General features: G+C 51.9%; 1 long non-coding RNA gene across 1 annotated transcript; it reads left to right on the plus strand.

Annotated features, from left to right (window-relative positions):
* Positions 1-7,995: 7,995 nt before the first annotated feature.
* On the plus strand, positions 7,996-16,796 carry LOC145543286 (uncharacterized). Its single transcript, XR_014080611.1, has 2 exons — positions 7,996-10,018; positions 16,176-16,796. It is a non-coding gene; the product is annotated as an uncharacterized LOC145543286 (long non-coding RNA).
* The last annotated feature ends 1,263 nt before the right edge of the window (positions 16,797-18,059 follow it).

Here is an 18,059-nt window from a genome sequence, read left to right on the forward strand (position 1 = left end):
GATGTAAACTTTTATAAGCCATCCAGCACTGAACAAATACAAGATGCTGTTATTATGATGTCACTTCCCACGTGTTGTGCTGAGCACACAGCCACTCCCACACCAGCCTCAGGCCAGCCCTGTCCCTCTGTCGGCCCTGGATTCCCAGCCTCCTCTGCAACTGGAGTCCTCCCAGCTTCTCTTGCATTTATCCCAGCCCCAGGGCCCTCCCTGCAGGAATCAGTAGACTGGTAATCACAGTTGCTGACTTGCATTGTGTGTATCAGCGTGTCTCATTCTCCCAGCAGCCCCATTTTTCAGATGAGGAAACTGAGGCTTAGAGAAGATAAGAAATCATCCAAACTCAGTGTGAACAAGTGGTGAGGGAGGACCTCAGCCTCGGGTCTGTCTGGGGGCTTCTGTGCCAAGTTCCATGAGCGTTTACCCTCCACCTTCAGGAATTCTGCCAGATCTATACCCTACCTGGACTATTATCTACAACAGTGCATGTAAGTTGATTCTGTACAGTTTATTGACTCATTTGACACATTTTACTGAGGGAGATGTGCCAGGGACTATTTAGGGACTAGAGACAGAGGGTGAACAAAATGGACAAAAATATCTTTCCGTGTGGGATCTACCTTCCAATATGGTCCTCTGTTTACCTAATGGATTTTTTTTTCTGCCTCACCGAGCAACTTGTGGGATCTTGGTTCCCCCACTAGGGATTGAACCCATGCCATGGCAGTGAAAACAGGGAGTTCTAACCATTGGACTGCCAGGGAATTCCTACTTAATGCTTTTTACTCATCTTGCAGAGTAATAAAAGAAAAGCTGATGTTGCTACCACAGGTCAAAACTCAGTATTGTATTTTCTGATCCCATAAGCATGAGAACCATTAAAAATCCAGGTCACCATAGTCAAGCCGAGTGCTCTTCCTTGCCGGAGGTTTGGCTCCTAATGCCTGCTCTCGTGTGATGAAAAAGGGAGATTTTCATTCTTCAGAAATGTAAATGGAGAATTACTTTATAACCCAGGAATTCCACCCTTAGGTATATACCCAAAAGAATTTCGAAACAAAATGTCCAAATAAATTGTGTATGCGTGCTTGCTCAGTCGTGTCTGACTCTTTGCAACCTCACGGACTGTAAGCCGGCCAGGCTCCTCTGTCCATGGGATTTCCCAAGCAAGAATACTGGAGCGGGTGGCCATTTCCTCCTCCAGGGAATCTTTCTGACCCAGGGATTGAACCCGCATCTTCTGCATCTCCTGCATTGGCAGGCAGATTCTTTACCACTGAGCCACCTGGGAAGCTCAGATAAATGCTTGTACACAAATGTTCACAGTAACACCACTCACAAGAGCTGAAAGGTGGAAACAGCCCACTGTCCAGCAATGGGTGATGGATAAACAAAACACAGTCCACCCATACAATGGAATATTCTCAGTCATAAAAAGGAATGAAGCTCTGACACAAGCTACAACAGGGATGGACCTTGAAACGTCATGCTAGGTGAAAGAAACCCCACACAAAAAGTCACGTATGGTGTAATTGCATTTCCATGAAATATCCAGAATATATAACTCCACAGAGACAGAGAGCAAACGAGTGTTTGCCGGGAATGAAAGGTGGGGATGGGGGATGGGTGGGGGAGGGGAAACGTAAAGCGATTGCTTATTGGGCACCAGCTCCTTTTAGGGGGATGAAATGTCTCAGAATCAGACAGAGGTGATCGTTGCACCACACTGTGAATGCAACAAATGCCATGGAAGAATACTCTTCAAAACGGTTCATGGTTAATTTTACGTTATGAGAGTTTTCCCCTCATCTTTTTCAAAGGGAGATTTCCAAGTGTTAGCAAGGCGGTAGAGGTGTCTCTTTGCCAAATGAGATTTTCTCCTTAATGGAATAAAAAAGAAAGGAAGAGAAGAGAATTACATGTTGCCTACTAATCATTATGGTACTTTCATCGACAGTATCTCACTGGGTCCGCACAATGACCTTGGACTGTAGACAGGAAGGTGATAGGGTCTGTATCAGTCAGCTCAGGTGGCCATATTAAAGTGTCACAGAGACTTCCCTGGTGGTCCAGTGGCTAAGACTCCACACTCCCAATGCAAGGGGCCTGGGTTCAATCCCTGGTCAAGGAACTAGAGCCCACAGGACACAGCTTAGATCAAAGACCCCACATGCCAACACTAAGACCTGGCATGGCCAAATAAATAGCTTTTAATTGCATCAAAAAGAATAAAATACATAGGAAAGAATTTTTAAATAAAAAACTTTTTTTTAACAAAGTATCACAGCCTGGAGGGGAGGAGTCTTTGGGGAGAATGGATACATGTATGTGTGTGGCTGAGTCCCTTTGCTGTTCACCTGAAGCTATCACAACATTGTTGATAGGCTATATCCCAATACAAAATAAAAAGTTGCAAAAGAAAAAAAAAATAAAGTATGACAAGACTGGAAGCTTAAGCAACACACATTTATTCTCTCACTGTCCTGGAGGCTGGAAGCTCAAGATGCTGGCAAGTTTGGTCTCCCCCAAGGGCTCTCTCCCTGGCATGGGGGTGGCCGTCTCACCCTAGGTCATCACACAGCCTCTGGTCTGTGTGTGTGAGTCCCTGGTGTCTCTTTCTGAGTCCAAATTTCCTCTTCTCGTAAGGAAACCAATCAGATGGGCCTAGAGCCAACCTGAAAGGCTTCGTTTAACTTAATCATCTCTTTAACGGCCCTATCTCAAACTACAGTCACATTTTGAGGTGCTGGGGGTTAGGACTTGAGCATACGTATGAATCTGGGAACATGCAATTCAGCAGTGTCCCGGTATTTATGGGACGAAGCCGGCGGGAAGAAAGTAGTGCAAGTCACAGAGGGGGAAGGGAGCAGGGCAGCCCAAGAACCCACGTAGTCTGATCCTCCATTGAAATATTTTCCTCTATGTCAACTGCATCTACTAGTGTGGATGGCTGCAGACATGGCTGGGGTCCCAGGAACCGTCAAAGTCATCCATTCACACAGCGTCTTGTTTCCCCAATCAGGTCCCTCTCCGTTGTAAATTCTTCTCCATCCAACAACCAGGCAGAACTTCATGGTGGACCTGATCTACCATCTGGGTAGATATGTGTGTGATTAGCAAATTAAATCTAATGAATTATGTGTTCACAAACCTGGTGGAAAAAATCCCATCCCGAAGATGCACACCGAGCGTTTGTACCAGGAGAGATTGATGGCTACAGCAAGTGCGCAGAATTCAGAGCTGAGTCTTTGTTTAATATGCATCTTTCTTCTTCAGGCATCAAAGAGATTAATTTGTTAGAGTAAACAGACTTCAAAACAGGATTTGGTCTCTAAGAATCTGTACCTGATTTGGCGTTCCTGGCTCAGACTGCCCCAAGCCTTCATCATTTTGCAAGCGGATGGAAGAGGGTGAGGGGAGGGGGAAGGAGGGAGCGGGGAGGGAAAGAGGATGCCCAGGGAAGTGCCATGCGTGCTGGTTCTGCTCCTTCAACTGAAGCCCAGAAACAAAGGGCCTCCAATAATGCAGAGACCAGCCCCCCAGCTTGCTCCTCCCCACACCCACCACCTTGCAGGAGCCCTGTCTCCATACGTTGTCAATATGTCGAAGGCTGTGCCTATGTCATTCCAGCCTGTTTTAAAGGACATTCCTGAAAAGATGCTCACCCAGAGAAGCACGTTTTCTCAGGATCAGCTGGTTGGCTGCCCCTCAGCACTGCTCAAACCAGAAACCAGGGACCCCTTCAAGTTCTCCGTGCCCCTTGACCCTGGAAGCCAATCCCTAAGCCTTCAGAGACCACCCCCTCTGAAACCCCTCATTCATGTAATAACACAAGGCCCCTGCTCACGTCCATCACCCTGCCAGGCTCTTGGCTCTGCTGAAGGTCACACCTGCCATGTTGCCCTCTCCCAGCCTCCGTTCAGGGCAGCTTCTTTGGCCTTGAGTCTTTCTTTTTAAGGTTATACTCCATTTATAATTATTATAAAATAGTGACTTGGCATTGAGTCTTAAATACATCCCTCCACCATCAACACTGATTTCCTCCCCCATCCAACTCCTCTCCACCTGCCCGCCTCCACCTCCAGGGAGCCTCCCAATCAGCTTAAGGGCTCCAGGAAGACAGTGTCTTGCTCACTCCATATGCCCTCCTGCACCAAGAACAGTTGAATAAATGCTCGAGGAGCTAGTTAATTAATTTAAAGACTTGGCTGCGTAAAGATGAGCCGGTCTAAGAGTGGTGGGAGTTTCCAGCACATCATCAGAGACCCAGAAGGCTCCGCGGCTCCTGGGCTCAGTAACCATCTCCTCACCTCCCACTACCACGTCAGGGCATCACTTTGGGATGAATGGCTGCCACCGGGTCATGTGACCTGGTGGGTCTGGAAGACTTCAGTGAGAAAAGAGGCGCATTCCCCGTCTGGGTTGTCATCCCCTCCATCCCTTGATGTAAACACTGCTGAGCGATTTTGTGTTGTCAACCAACTCGCTGAAGGGCGTCTCCTCCACTAGCGTCCTGTTTGCCTTCAATCCCCAAGGGGTAAAAGGCCTTTTGGGAAATGAGTCTAGCTCTTCCCTGTTCAAACACATCTTTCAATAATTAGAGGGATGGGAAAAAGTCACAGACCCTTTAAGAAGCAAGTTAGGGCAGACATTTTTTAGGGAACCAGATCATAAAAGGCAAGTTGCTTTAATAAGCCAGGGCTGAGCTAGGGGAGTGGAGGAGGGGCAAAGGGTGCTGGCTGGAGCCAGCTGGGAAGGGGTCAGCGCTGGGGCCAGGGGACTGAGACCATCTTTTTCCCAGCTAAAGACCTAAAAGGGCAGATGGGGCTTTCCTTTGGAAAGCGGTGATGGATACTCAGCTGCAGAAATAGACTCTGGGCCTCATTTATGATCACCAGGAATTAAAGACGCACGACTTCTGTATCCAGCTGTTCCACACCCAGCCTACACATCCAAGATGGACAGAATGGGCTGGTAACACCCCAAAGCGTGGGGAGCCATCGCCCAGGCCCACCACACCCCCAGGTGTGGTTGAAGCCCCACCACGCACAGGATCCTGTACCTCTGTCCCCTTCGTGAACTTTCCATGCTGCTCAATCCCCCCCATAGAGTGTGAGCTCCTGGAGGTGGGGGTGCCCGTCCCTTGCTCACTGCCCTGTCCTTCTTGCTCAGCTGTGTGTCAGGCACTTGGTGGGCACCGGCACAGCTTTGTTGAATAAACCCGTGAGTGGTTTTTCCACATTTAGGAGAAGCATGGGGGAAATAGCAGCGGTGATTTCTCAAGGGACTGGAGCCACCATGAGGTATAAAATAAGGAGTAGGCACAGCAAGACTCTCATCCTCTGCCTGCCGTGGGGGGCCTGGCACCTCCTCTCGCCAGCTCGGAAGCCAAGACGACACACACGCACAGAGCTCTGGAACCCCGGGGATGACCGGGAGATGAAGAGGCCCCCCCACCCCCAGCTTGCTCATCAGACTCTCGCCCAAGGGGTGGGTGCGGTGGGGGATTACAGGCTGCTTATTCCAAAACAGCTGAGTTTGCAAAGGGAAGATTCAGGATTTGGGGAGCTTCGTGTTAATCCATATGCAGGGACCCTTTAAGAAAAGAGCATAAGAGTATCATCCTTGCACAGGTTTTATTAAACCCTATGACAGGCGAACTCTTTGCTGGATTCCTCCCAGGGCTTCATGATGGTCCCAGAAAAATCCCACCCATGCCTGCAAGAGAGAGGCCAACCTGGACCCGTTTTTCTCCTGCTGCTCCATCCTCTTGTTCTCTGAGCCAACCAGGAAACCACACTGTGCTACTCTGGAGAAGTAACTTAACTTCTCTGTGCCTCAGGTTCCCCAGCCTTAAAACAGATACAGTGTCAGTGCCTATTTAGCAGTCCTGTTGGAAGCTTCAGAAGAGTTGACCCAAGGAAAGAATTTCATCCAGGTCCTGGCACATGGTGAGGACACGAGGAGGTGTTCATTTCAATTGCCGTTTCTTCAACCTTCCACCCCTCCTGGGTCAAACCCAAAAGTCACGCCATCTGTAACTTAACAGTGGCACTGCAGAGTTAAAGGCCTACCTGGTGTGCTCATGGACTGTGACTATGGTTTTTTTAAAGGGATTTTATCTTTTGTAAGGACTTCCCTGGTGACTCAGCAGTAAAGAATCCACTTCCCAATGCAGGAAACACAGGAGACGCAGGTTCGATTCCTGGGTTGGGAAGATCACCTGGAGGAGGGCATAGCAACCCACTCCAGTGTCCTTGCCTGGAGAATCCCCATGGACAGAGGAGCCCGATGGGCTACAGTTCGTGGGGTCACAAAGAGTCGGACAGGACTGAAGCAACGGAGCACACATGCACATCTTTTAGAGAGAAACACATTTTAAAAAGTCTTTAATTATGTATGTCATAGTCTGCAAATTTTGCTCCCGATTGTGTGTGATTTTTGCTTCTATCTTGTAAGTAGACATTCTTAAATAAGTAAGCCAACAGGTAAATATCGTGACTCATTCACATGTGATTGTTCAGACATTCCAAGAAGCCCCTGACCTGTGGTTCATGAAGCTGTCTTCACCAAAGCCTGCATTTCCATGAAAAAAACAGAATAGGTAGGCCAAGAATAGGTAAACCAAGAATAGGTAACTCCACCTGTAAAGCACCAGCAGAGTTCCCAGAAAGATCCAACCAGCCTCCAAAACCCTCCCAGCCCCTCTGAGGGAGAGGCACCTGCCTCCCTGTCCTTCCCCACCACCCCGAGTCCAGCTGCTCCTTTCCTCTCCGACCCCTGGCCTTAGCAACCGAGGGGTGCTCCATTTAGGCCCACTGTCTGGGAATAGGTCGGAGGGAGGGGCACACCACGTTACAGGGAGACCCAGCTGAGCCACACTGACTGAGGACGTCCCTGTCCTGATGTTGCTGGGCCCCATCCTGGGCCCCAAGCAGCCCAGCCCACCCTCAGAGGTTCGGGTCACCCTGCCTCTCTCAAATCAGAGGACTGGGCCCCCAGCACCGGACATGCACCATCTAGCAGTGGGTCAGAGTCAGGCAGACCCTGTGGGATCCTAGAACCTCCTCTGTGACATCATGGGCCCGTTTTTAACCCCCCTGAGCCAGTTTCCTCTTAAGAAAGATGAAGAGAATTCCCTGGTGGTCCAGTGATTCCTTGGCGCTTCCACTGCAGGGGGCACAGGTTTGATCCCTGGTAGAGGAAACAAAGATATCACGGGCTACACAGCCAAACAAAACAACAACAACAAAAACCTACGCAAGTCAAGAATAAATTTGTTAAAAAAGAAAAATGGAGATGATAGCCAAGCATCCCTCAGGACAAAATGGACCGAGGAACCGCCCCACCAGAGTCAGCCCTCAGCAGTCACCAGCTCTCTCTCTCTCTCCCTGCACTTTCTGCTGCCCCTCGGCTCCTGGGAATACAGGGGAGCTGCTGAGGGGTCCAGGCCCTATCCCTGGTTCCCGCCAGACTGCAGCCACTCACCGGTCTTCTGACCACACAGCAGTTCCCCACTTGACCCCTAGCTCCTGGGCTCCACAAGCTCCCCCAGCCCCTGGCCCCCGCTTATTGGTGCTGAGGGAGCCCAGACTACAGAAGCATCCAGGCTGACTCCAGCCTGGCCACCCCGACCACACGATCGCGCTAATTCTGCCAGAAAGACCAGCCTGTGGTTGGGCAGAGCGGCCATTAAGGTTTCCAGGAAATTCCTTTGAGCGAGCAGAAGCTATTTGCCATTCCTGAGCCTCTCCAGCCTGTTCAAATGCGGTTTTCCAATTAAGCTGGGGCCGCTCCCAGGTCTCTGTTTTTTTTTTTTTAAAAAAAAACCCGTCTATCTGCTTTTCCTCTAAGGAAACAAAAATCCTCAAGACACGGACACTCTTTCCTTTTATTTTTTTATTTAATGACTTCTGGCTGGTTTTGTTTTGTTTTTTTCTGATTACCAAGCAGCGCTTGTTGCATCATCCAGGAACACTGTGGGGGCCCTGGTTGGGGTCAGAAAGCTCAGGGAAGAGATGGGATGAAGCAGTGCCAGTCCTCAAGTTGGGGACCACGCAAGGAAAGATGAATCTGGGGGAAAGGATGACAAGTTCCTCTCTGGATGGGACGGTGGGGACATACTTTGGAATTCTTAATTCTGCCTCTGGGCAGGAAGGTCTGGGAGAGAGTTGGAGACCCAGGGCTGGTTCACAGGTGTGGGCTGGAGGTTCCAGATCCAAATGAAGCATCAGTACCACAGGACTGGATGAGATTTCCAGGACAACATGGAGGATGGAGAGAGAAAAGGGTCAAGGACGAAATAAGGAAGAGGGTCCCTGGGGAAGAGAAATCATCGGAGGATCCTGAACGGGAGAGGAGGGGGAGGACCAGCAGAGAGCAACACCTCAGTGGTCAGGGGAGGGGGTGGGATAGCCAAGTCACCTGGCCAAAGACGTCCACTTAGATGAGGCCTCAACGGTCCGCTGGACTTGGTACTTAAAGGGTCGTCAGATCTCCCATAACTGCTGTGTCAGTTCTGGAGCTAGTCTTTTAGATCGGCAGCTTCCACTTCCTCTTTCTTGAAATGACCTCTCTCCTGAGACATTCCCTGGCAGAACTAGGCCACCAAGCCGTGAGAAGCCCAGCCTGGGACACCCACAGCCTTGCCATCAACAGCTCTGGCTCAGCAACCACCCCGTAGTCAGCACCAAACGCCGGTCATGTGCATGAGACATCTTGGGGGCTCCAGTCTGGTCAAGTTTATACATGATCACAACCCCAGCTGGGAGAATGCCCCAGCGGATCCCAGTCAGCTCACAGATTCAGATTTAAAAAAAAAAAAATACCATCGGAGACTTTGCCAGAACATGTTTAACGGCTTGGTGGTGATGCACCCCTAACCAAGAGAGATAAAATGTGAACAGTTGCACATGTGTGTGCGCACATGGGTGTGCACAGGGAGTAGAGACACTGTTTAGAAGCTCGTTAATTAAGAAGCATAGAAAGAGGAGAGGATTGGATCTGCCAACTGTCGATGGACAGTGTCGATGGACACTACTTAAAACATTCCTTCCTTACCAGGCCTCAGGCCACGAGCCCCCACAAGAGTCTGCCCACAGCCTCAGCCAGTGGACCAGCCAGAGATGCTGACCCTGTGATCCAACAGCCCTGTAGAAAGAGCCTTGGAGAGGAGAGAGTTCCAGTCCCAGCCTCACCACTGAAACCTTCAGGTCTCAGTTTCCCACCCTGTAATGTGGGGCCAATGACACTTGACCTGCCAACTTTTCAGGGCCATTGCTGGAAAGAAATCAAATGAAGGATTAAAAACTCTCAGGGCAAAAGCCAGTGTAAGACATGACGGTGATGGTGTTGATGACGACAGTTCAAAGGAAGGAGGAGGTTGAGGTCCACCCAGGAGCTCACAGCTTGCTTCAGTTTACCCAACATATTTACGTGAAAGAAGCTCAGGAAGATCAAGGTTGCCCACAATGCTTTGAATCTCACCACCAGCCTGGAGAAAGTCCCCAGTGTGGCTCGGATTATCTATTGAGAGCCCGCCCAGCCCTTGGCCCCTGTGGTGGAATCTGGATTTTCATGTATGTTGAGAACTCCCCCTGCCACCAACAACAGCACTTGCCAGAGAAGCTGGGACCCTCTCTACGTATCTAATCCCGTTTTCTGCCTCCAACATCTGTAGCTGCCTCCTGGGGCAGAGGTGTGAGCATGGCGGGGATGAGGCTGAAAATATCATTAAGTTTTTAAAAAAATCATTAGCACCTTTACCCTCTTGACCTGCAAGCAGCTTCCTGAGCTGAGTCTAAGGAGCCAGGAGGGAGAGGAGGAGGGCAGGTGAGAGACACAAAGGGGGGATGAACAAACGTCACAGGACACATTAGGGAGATGGTCCACGCAACGGCCGACGGCGGCAGCTCACGGGGCTCCCGAGTGGTTTCCATGGCATCCGTGCCTTCCCAGTCCTCAGCCCACAAGCTCTCCTTCAGCTCACCTTGCATCAGCGAGCCAGAGGAGAGATGGAGTAAGTGTGACAAATATGCTGATTTTGAGAAAGTCGTGAGTGCATGTGTGTGTGTGTGTGTGTGTGTGTGAGAGAGAGAGAGAGAGAGAGACTAGGAGACAGAGAAGGAGAGAAAGGGAGAGGGAGAGGGGAGAGAGGCAGAGTCAGGGTTTCCCTCCAGGATAAGTGACTGAGTCCCTGCCTGGGGCTCTGAAGGCATTTCTGGGGCCTGAGCCCCATGAAAATAATTTAGAAAAATCCATGGACGCAGATGCTACCCCCTCCCCCCACCGTGGTGGAACAGCGGATAGGAATCCGTCTGCCAATGCAGGGGACTCGGCTTCGATCCCCGGTCCAGGAAGATTTCATGCACCACAGGGCAGCTAAGTTGGTATGCTGCATCAGCTGAGCCAGCGCTCTAGAACCCATGCTCCGAAACAAGAGAAGCCACCGCAATGAGAAGCCCGTGAGTAGCCCCCGCTCACTGCAATAGAGAAAGCCCAAGCGCAGCAATGAAGACTCAGTGCAATCCAAACAAAAACAAAAACAAAAAATCATCCATGGACTCAGATACGACAGCGTCTGGAGGGGAAGGGAATCTTGGGCCCTTGCTGGGGATGCTCACGTAGGAATGCAGAACCCTGAGGCTTCCTCAGTCTCAGAAACCCTCGGAGAAGGAGGTGTGGAAGCCCCCCCGCCCCCCCCCCCCCGCAACCTGAGAAGAGTCTCACCTCCATCCACTGATTCCTTTCTTTCTTTCAACAATTGCTGGGTGCCCACATGGGCTGAGCTCAGGACTGGGCTGTGGGCAGAGTGCCGCCCAGATGCATGCCCATTGCCTCTCCTGTCCACCTGGGCCTCGCCCACAGGCAGGTCTGAATTGAATCTGGCCCCTTAGCGTGTCTTCAGTGTCCAGCTCCTCACTCTGACATCCAGGTGGTGGCGGAAAGTGAGAAGGATGTCCAGACATTTTCCTCTCCCCTCTTCCTTCTCTCTGCCTTTCTTGTCTTCTTTTTAAAAACGCTCTTTAAGAAAGTCAGCATGGAAAGGAGATAAGGTGAGGCTCCGCGAGGCTGTGTCAAATGTGCGATTTGCTAACCTGCCAGAGGTCCTGCCTCGCTGGCCCTCACAGCTGGGAGATGAGACTTGCTTCTCCCCTCCTGAGAGCAGGGGCAGGAGATGGGTCATCATAGGCGGCCAGCCTCACGGCGACGGGTGAAGTCAGGACCACGGGGGCCCAGAGTCAAGTCTGCTGCTGGGTCCCTGCTGGCACTGGCTGCAGCCATGCTGGGCCCTGGAGAGTCAGTCTCCATAGGCGTCTTCCTTCCCCACCCTGGGCAAGAGTCGGATATCTGGAGACGTCGGAAGATGTGGGGTAGGGGGTTAGACTCAGGGCGTGGCATCCCAGCAGGACAGGCTCCGAAACGGACCAGATCATTCCAGGTACACAGATTACCACTTGCCCCCTCCTTTCTACCTGGCACCTGGCTGTGTGCTCCACTGCCCTCTGGATGAGCCAGGCAGGCACCTGCCATGGGCTCACCCCAGACACCAGCTGGGCACCCCCCCAGGAATGAGCATCTTGCCACCCCGTGTCAGCCACTTGAGAACAGCAGGACCCATGTCTGTGAAGGAGCACCTGGAAAAGACTCACCGTGGGCCCCCATTCTTGGGGTCGTGGGGAAGGGGTGTGCTGGCTCCCTACCAGGCAAGGCAGAGGTCTGGACCAAGTGCCCACAGGGTGAGAAGACTTCGGGACCTTATTTCCCTAGAAGCAACATAGGGCATGTCACAGGTAAGACATGAGGCTTGAGGCTCGAGAGAGGCTGGATGGCCCTGCGGTTAGAGCAAGGACTGGAGAATTAGCCTGCCCGGGTTCGTATCACATCAAATGAGTTTCCCACTTATTAGCTGTGTGATCAAGACTACGACCCCCATTTCTTGCCCATAAACTGGAGGCAGCAATGGCATTCTCTCCCTGAATCACCCAGCCAGGCCCTGAATGGGTCCTCCTCTCCCCGCCAGGCTGGTACCCCTCTTCCAACACCATGGACTGGACAGGAGTATGGAGAATGGGAAGCCCAACCTTCCAGGGGGTCCTGTCTGCTCCACTCCAGGAACTCCCTACCGTGACAGAGGCAGAACTGGGCTGAAGAACCAAAGTGAGTGCAGGACAGGGCTCACCCTGCACTGCACAACTCTACGGGGCCCCAGTACCAGAGGGCCTGGCCCGGGCTGAGAACAGCCCTGGAGGAGGCAAGTCAAGACTCACCTGAGAGCCATTTGCCCCCGAAGGCTGTGTGAAGACCCAAGGATGAGCCCAGGAAGGCAGAGGTGGAGGCTGGGCACCAGAGTGCCTGGGACCCACTTTGCCAGCCAGGCCCAGCCTGGGGGAGCACGGGGCTTTTATTCCCCTGGAGCTCTGCGACCTAGTTTTGTCCTTGACAATGAACAGGGACTGGGAGACACAGCTTCACACCCTCCCTCCCCTGGGCCTTCTCACACCTGCCTCTCAGGCGACTCCCTGACTGCGAGCCCCTGAGCGAGAGTGTGGTTTCCTCTCAGCCTCTGCTCCTCGGAGACTTCCGCTCGGCGGCAGCAAGACGCTGCTAAAGAGGCAGCAGCCCATCCTTAGGAGGCCTCCCTGCGCTGGGGAGACAGACAGACAAACAGGAAGGCAGACAAATGGGCGACAAGGCCAGGCCTGTTCCAGTGGAGGGGAGACATGTGGGGACTCTCAGGGAGAGAAGGGTGATAAGGGAGATGACGGATGCAAAGGTATATACAAGTGAAAGGGTGTGCATGGGTGTGTGTGTGCATGCATGCAACTAAGTCACTTCAGTCGTGTCCGACTCTGTGCGACCCTATGGACCATAGCCCACCAGACTCCACTGTTTGTGGGATTCTCAAGGCAAGAATACTGGAGTGAGTTGCCATGCCCTCCTCCAGGGGATTTTCCCGACCCAGGTATCAAACCCACATCTCTTATGTCTCCTGCACTGGCAGGTGCGTTCTTTACCACTAGTGCCACCTGGGAAGCCCGGGCGGGTGTGTATATGCACGCCAAAGCCTATGTGTGCAAATGTGTGTGCATGCATGTGTGTGTTTTATGCACGCGTGCATCCAAATGCAGGTATGTTCAAGTGTGCATGTGAGTATGCATATGCAAATGCTCGTGTGTGTGAGCATGTGTGCATGTGCCTGTGCAAGGGTCCTGGGGTGAAAGGGAAAGAGGGAGAGCAGAGCAGAAAGACACCTGATGTGAAAGCCAGCACTGCCCAGTGACCCTCAGGAAGTCCAGGAGGGAGGAGCAGCCGTCCTCTCCACCTTCTCCACCCTCCCCACCCTCCCCACCCTCCCCATCCTCTCCACCCTCCCCATCATCTCCATCATCCCCACCCTCCCATCCTCTCCATCTTCTCAGTCGTCCTCACCTCTCCATCCTTGCTGTGTTCCCTGCTGGCTCCCCATCTCAGAACCTGAGTTGGTGCACAGGAGGTGCATGGGGACTTGCCCAGCAGATCACACAGAGGTCACTGATGCCTCCCGGTCCAGAATACCATCCCCACACCATCTCCTAACTCCGCTCCTCCCCCTGCCTTCACCAGCCAGCCCCCTTCCTCCTAACCTGGACCAGGCAAGCCCCACATCCTTCTCCGTGCTGTCCTCCCTGGCCCACCCGTTCTAGGCTCTAGATACTTGGGACCTGGCAGATCCCAGTCTGTTTCTGTCCCTCTCCGCCCTTCTCCCTCTCTTCCTCCCACCTGACCTCCCCTCCTCCTTCCACATGGTTCTCCTGCCCCCCTTCTTCACGGCTGACCCCTTCATCCTTCAGGAAATCAAGCAGACGTTCCTCTCTCCTGGATTCCTTTCCTTCCCCCAAGCCTGGGTTAGAGGCCTCCCCACATCAATCACGTTGGACTGGAATTACTTGACTACCTGTCCCCACTACCCCAACCTATCGTCTGCTAAGAGCACCAGGTCCCATAGCTGGTTGTGTGCCCACTGCCTGGCACACACAGATGTCCATGGAATATATGTGGAATGAATATATATGGAACCAATGATCGGACTGAGAGGAGACTGGGAGCATCTTCCGGATGGCCGCTGGGAGAGCCACCAATCTCGCACCCACACCTCCACCCCTCCAGCTCCTCTCCCCCATCAGCCCCCACCATCGCAGCCCAGCTCCTACTCCAAGGCAGCCTCAGGCTGGCAGCCCTGCCATCTCCTGGTGCAGATTCATCAGCTGTTGCCATGGAGACCGGCCAGCAATCATCGCGGTGCCCGCCTGCTTCACAGAGCGGGCAGAGCCAAGGGGGCAGCCAGCTGTGCACAGAGAGAACCTGCGCCATAAGGGCAGCACCTGGACTCAGACCAGCCTGGGCTGGCCCCACCCACCCCCACTCTCCTTCCCACGGGTGTGATCTCTGCTCACCTCCTGAGACACACAGGTTTTGAGAGAGCAGATGAACCACGCAATGCAGGGCAAGGACTGTCACTGTGTTGTTTTTGGTGTGGCGAGCTCTATGTTAGCTTTCGGGGGGCTGTTTCCAGCATTGCTGTCTTTGGCATTTGTGTCCAGTCCCCCTCACCTCTGATGGGGCTGAAGGAAGGAAACGGTCCACGGCAGCAGGACAAGATTTCAGGTGACATTTGAAGATAAAGAGGAAGCCTACAGGGTTGCTTATGTGGGCACCAAACTGGAGACTAATTGTAAACAGCAAACCCATTAGGGGCATGGCCTTCGCTCACAAAGGACTTAAGGCGGCATCACACTCACCTACAGCCTCTAGGTCTCCACGGAGTGGGGGGATGGTCACTCGACTCCTTATTGCTTTAAATGGTGCTTGTTTCTGCTGAATGACCCTGTCCCCAGTGGGTACCTGGGGGGCAAGAATGTGCTGAGATGCAGCAATCAAACCCTAGTACCAAGGAAGACAGCTCTCCACGGCCCACCTGGATCCCAGCGTGGAGCTGAGCCCTGCATCTCAGGCAGGCCTCGGCCCTCATACAAAACCTATCCATTCGCTTCTCTCCCAAACGTGGACTCAGCCCAGCTGCTGAGCTTTTGTCACTGGGGAAAAAAAAAAAAAAAAACAACTTGGCTGTGTTCTCAATAGTCAGACAGGGAGTGCTCCCTTTAGTTAAATGGGAAATGGATGGATGAATGGATAGATGGATGGATGGAAGTGGAGGAGGAAGGTAGCATATAAAGGCATGTTTCTTGGAGCAAAGACTTACAGAGACCATGAAACGGTGAGAGCTGGGGAGGCCCCAAAAGCCAGAATCACTGGGCCATGGGCCTCCAGAATCCAGTTTTGCTTCGGGAATAATGGTGAAGACGGAGGGAACCCCCACCTCTGCTCCTCAGTCCCTCTTCCCCTCAATCTCTTCACACCCTCCAAGGCAGGACTAAACCTTTCAACACGAGGCATGAAGGCAAGAATCCCCCCAACCAGCCCATCACAGCCAGCCTCCCGCACAAGCCCATCACACCACCCAGAGATTCACTACCTGCCAGAACACACAGAATGATGTCCTGACCTCACTGCCAGGGCAACTGAGGACTGTAGCTAAGGGACTGTCCTAGACAGGCCTCCCTGTGAACAAACTTCAAAGATGCCAAGAAATGCCTTAAAAGACAGAGTATTTAAGAATTTCTTGTGTGCTTCATTCATCTAAAAAAACACTGCACAGAAAGTTGGAGCAAATTTAGAGAAAAGGTGACTAAACATAAGTTTTTGGGAGGATAATAGACATAAAGCACGCCCTAAACTCTTAGGCGACCTGATGGTTTTCTGAGAGCTATATTTAAGCCCCAGTGAAGGATTAGCAGTATCGGATCACCCCATTTCACAGAGCAGGACATTGAGATGTGGGTGATAGAGACTTGCCAGTAACACAGGGCATGTGAGAAGCCACAGGTGAGAAGAAATGTGATTAGGTCATCCTTACAGAGCTCAGCTTCCCTTGGGCTTCCCTGGTGGCTCAGCTGGTAAAGAATCGCCTGCAAGGTGAGAGACCTGGGTTTGATCCCTGGGTTGGGAAAATCCCCTGGAGAAGGGAAAGGCTACCCACTTCCAGTATTGTGGCCTGGAGAATTCCATGGACTGTATAGTCCAGGGGGTCGCAAAGAGTAGGGCACGACTGAGTGACTTTCACTTTCACTTCACAGAGCTCAACATCTCCATCTTGTTTTGTGGCGCTTTCCAGTCTAACGACCAGCATGACCTTGATGGCTTTTGGGAGATTGACAGACTGCATCTGCTGTTTGCCTAGAGCTCCTAAAAAGTAGACAGTCCTGGAAGTTTTCACCTTAATTCTTCCCAAGACTCTTGCAGACACTCACTGGCATGATAAAAGCACCAGTTCCTAATGCCCATCAGTGTTTGTTGAGTGAATGAATGACCTACAAAGTCATCAGCTATTGCTATTGCTACTATAACGCTGCATAAGAGACAATTCCTCAAATCTCAGTGGCTTACAATAAACGTTGACTTCTTTTTCTTTTTCATGGGCACAGGTGAGGAGGATAAACTGTCTCCCTTTTGGGACTCACAACTGCAGGCAGCCCATTCTGCTCATGGTGAATGGTCCAGTCCTGCAACCTCATTCAAACCCTCTGCCAGGGTCTTCCCTGGTGGTCCAGTGGCCAAGACTCTGTGCTCCCAATGCAAGGGACCCAGGTTCAATCCCTGATCAGGGAACTAGATCCCCCATGCTGCAACTGAAGATCCTGCATGCCACAACTAAGACCCGGTGCAGCCAAATAAATAAACATTTAAAAAAAAGAAAACTTTCTAAAAAAGCCTCTGCCCACATCACAAACACTCCGTGTGACCATACCCAGCGTCAATGCAGTGGGGGTAAATCCTGCCCCCTCTTAGTGTGGAGCACTGCAAGGTCCCACTCAAAAGATGCAAGTGTGAGCTTCTCTCCAGGGGGGGAAGGAAGCAGTGGAACCAAGAACCCAACCTGCCACAAACAACAAAATGGAATCAAGGAAGAGAATCTGTCTCATGCAGGATCGTCTTGGCAGGATGTGTGCATAATACAAAGCCTCAGAGCAACTGCTATCACGACCAGTGTCCCCACCACTGGGCAACACAATGACCGCAAAGAGGGCCACCTATAGAAGGGAAGAGGATGCAGGGCAGAGGGACCCATCACAAGGGGACCAAAGCTGCGGACAAGGCTCATTAACCTAGTTCTAACAAGCCCCCCAGGGGGCAGCTGGGTCTGCAAAGCCTTTTCAGAGAAAGGAAATAAGGGGGCAAAATTAACCCATCAGACTCTGTGTCAGTTCGTCCCTGGACTTCAGGTACACATGACTGGCACGCGCACACATGCACACACACATCCTCTCCCTGCCACTCCCACAAAGAGACTCATTTCACAGGTGTAAACGCACTGTCTGTCCGCCTGTCTCCGGGCTGCTGTGAGTGTCAGATGAGAAAACGCCCGGGACAGCGACCTCAGACCAGGACACACCCGGATCCCACTTCTGCTCCTGCAGACAGAAGGACACTCCTGCCACCTCTGCTTGTTTTCAGAAGTTTGTCTGCTTCCTAGTTTCCTTTTTCCCCCCTTTCCCAAGCTCCACTCACCCAAGAGAATAACGTAAACACTTACGATGGCATTTTAATCATCCCGGAGCCATTGATCATTATTATGAATCTGGGAGTAGCCCAGTTATTAATGTTTGACAGTATAATCACGCAGCGCGCGATACGTCGTAAAATCGTAAACGGCCAACGAGGCTTTTCTTTTCTAAGCACTTTCTCGCCTGTTGTCTCAAAGGGGAGGAGTTATTCTCCCAATTAGGGTGATTGGAAAACGGGATCAAGAAGGGTCAGACCGGGACTTCCCTGGCTGTCCAGTGGTTAAGACTCCACTGCAGGGAACGAGGGTTCGCGCCCTGGTTGGGGAACTAGGATCCCACATGCTGCAAGGTGTGGTCAAAAAACAAACAAAGTCAGGCTGCTTGCCACCCGGGGAATGGGGCATGCGCCAGGAGGGATCAGAACCTGGCAGCCTTCTCCCCACTCCCATCCTCATA

This window comes from Giraffa tippelskirchi, chromosome 3 (assembly GCF_054371585.1).
Source record: "Giraffa tippelskirchi isolate mGirTip1 chromosome 3, T2T-mGirTip1v1.2.pri, whole genome shotgun sequence".
NCBI lineage: Eukaryota > Metazoa > Chordata > Mammalia > Artiodactyla > Giraffidae > Giraffa > Giraffa tippelskirchi.